Source organism: Pteropus vampyrus, unplaced genomic scaffold (assembly GCF_000151845.1).
Source record: "Pteropus vampyrus isolate Shadow unplaced genomic scaffold, Pvam_2.0 Scaffold1000004344, whole genome shotgun sequence".
Taxonomy (NCBI): Eukaryota; Metazoa; Chordata; class Mammalia; order Chiroptera; family Pteropodidae; genus Pteropus; species Pteropus vampyrus.
The window spans coordinates 1-2205 of record NW_011918746.1 but is presented as its reverse complement, the minus strand read 5'-3'; the positions used below and the strand labels follow the sequence as shown (position 1 = coordinate 2205).

General features: G+C 59.6%; 1 long non-coding RNA gene across 2 annotated transcripts; it reads right to left on the bottom strand.

Moving 5' to 3' along the window:
- Window positions 1-108: 108 nt before the first annotated feature.
- Window positions 109-1737, bottom strand: LOC111735633. Of its 2 annotated transcripts, none has more exons than XR_002778877.1 (3): window positions 1716-1737; window positions 1307-1437; window positions 109-270 (listed from the first exon to the last, which is right to left on the bottom strand). It is a non-coding gene; the product is annotated as an uncharacterized LOC111735633 (long non-coding RNA). The 2 variants fall into 2 exon arrangements; XR_002778876.1 differs by lacking the exon at window positions 1716-1737 and adding an exon at window positions 1690-1711.
- Window positions 1738-2205: the final 468 nt, after the last annotated feature.

Genomic DNA, 2205 nt, shown 5'->3' with positions numbered 1-2205 from the left:
GCCGAGAGCGGGGGCCGGGGCGGGGGCCGAGCGTAGGGGCTGAGAGCTTGTGGGCCGAGCCCGCGGGCCGGGACAGGGAGGGGGGCGCGTGCCCTCCCAGCGGGTCTACAGCGTCCGCCGCCGCCGCCCATGCTTACCGTCTCCACTTGACCGCAATGTCGAACATGTCCCGCCACTGCATGGGCCGCGTCCGCCCGCCCGTCCGGACCTTGGCGTTGGCCCAGGTGCGCTGCACGGCGTGCATGACCTCCAGCGCGGCCAAGCCCATGGCTGCAGGGGGCGACATTGGGGAAGCGAGTCGGTAAGAACTCGTCAGGGGGACGGACGGCCGCCGCGTCTCCGTGGCAGTAGCCCAGTCACCACACAGGCGACCCACAATACTGCGGGGTCCGGGGCGCCGGCCCCCACACAGTCGGAACTCCGAGTGTAACTTCCGACTCCCCCAAAACCCAACTGCTCACAGCCTCCGCTGCGGAAGCCTTTGCGACAACGTGAACGGCGGCCGACATGGGCCGTGGGTGATCCGCTCGGCGTGCCGTGACCCGGCATGAAGCCAGGCGGAGCCAGGGAGGGGACACCGACCGCATTCGCCGAGGCCGCACACTCACGTCGCGTTTACGAGACAGAACGTCTCACGTGACACGCACCTGGAGACACATGCGTCCCTAGCACCGGCGTCGGGAGGAATGAAAGGGTGATGTGAAAAAGAAACTCTCGTTTGTTTACGAGCGCCGCGGCTTGCGTGCTGACGACAAGTGGCAGCCCAGCGTCGTGGGCGGGGCGCTCCCGGTGGCAAACGAACACCCACGAGGTCTTCCGGGACGTTTACTGGTCAGCCCTGCGAGTGAGCGACCGTGCCCGCAAACCCGCGTCGCCCCGGGCTCCGCTGCACAAAGTCAGGGCCGGCAATTTAACGAGACGGGGACGTGGCAGCCCCCACGGCCGTGCTGAAATGAACTCTATCCAAGGAGACAGGGACACAGCTGTCTCCTCCCAACGCCGACCCCACTGGAGCACCTGGCTCGGACTCCCCCTCCCGCCCACGGCGAGGCCACGGCTGCCGCGGCTGAGCCGTCTGGTCTGCCGTCGTGACTCCGGCCCCACGGCGAGGCCACGGCCGCCGGCCGGGAGCCAGGCCTGGGAGCACGTGCCCCCAGGACTCAGGTGGGGGGATCTACCCATTTCCGTCACGGTCACGTGGAGGTTTTGAGTGAGCCCAGTGACGGTATTTTTAAGAGGTGACGTGGCTTAGCGATCCTTGTGCTTCTGTCAGAAATATTTCCATTTCCGGGCGGTTCCGACATACCTCTGTGTACCCTCTTGTTGGGCAGGAATCCGGGGGTCTCGTACTGCATCAGGGAACCCAAACGGTCAGCTACGCAGATCAGCTCTTGCACCTCGGGCTTGTAGCTCTCAAAGTTCTGATGTGACACGTCTCTGGAAGAAACAGTGCAGGCGTGGTGAGGGCTCGGACGGCACGCCCCGGGCGGTCCAATTTCTCCCGGGGAAAACCCACCCAGAAACCTGCCAGCGCTAAATCTCCACCCTCGGCTCCGAGCCTGGGCGCCGGCCCCTCTGGGCTTTATCCCGGCGACTCTCGGTCCTTTGTCCTTCCACACAACTTACAGAATTAGCTCCCCGAGTTCCTCAAAAAAGTTTCTGGGGATTTTGAATGGCATTTTATCGCACCCATAATTAATTTGGAGAGGATGGACCTATTGACATCACGGAGCCTCCCACTCGTGAACGGTATTGTTCTCCACTTAATCTTCCCGTAGTAACTTGCGACAAAGCTCTAACTGACTACAGCCATCGACGCTGACGCGGCTGCACGGGGTCTTTCGGCTGGGGCTGTCCCGGAACGACCGGCCCGTTCTGTCACTTTCGATCCTGGTGTCCGTACGCACTCAGGGGCCTCTCGTAAAAAGCACAGAACTCGAATCAAGCAAATTCCAATCCAACTCTGTCTTTTAACTGCTGTTTAGTCCATTTATATTTACTGTCATTGTTGATACGTCTGGATTTATTTCAACCTATTCTTATTTCTTTCTGTTTGTCCCGATTTTTATGATGTCCCCCCTCCCTCTTTTCTGGTTGATTTTGGATTTAATTTTTTATTTGTTTTTTTTTTTTTTCCTCTTTATGTTTTCATTTCTGTTCTAATATGGACGCTGTGCTCTCTACTCTGTTTTCTAACTCTCAGTA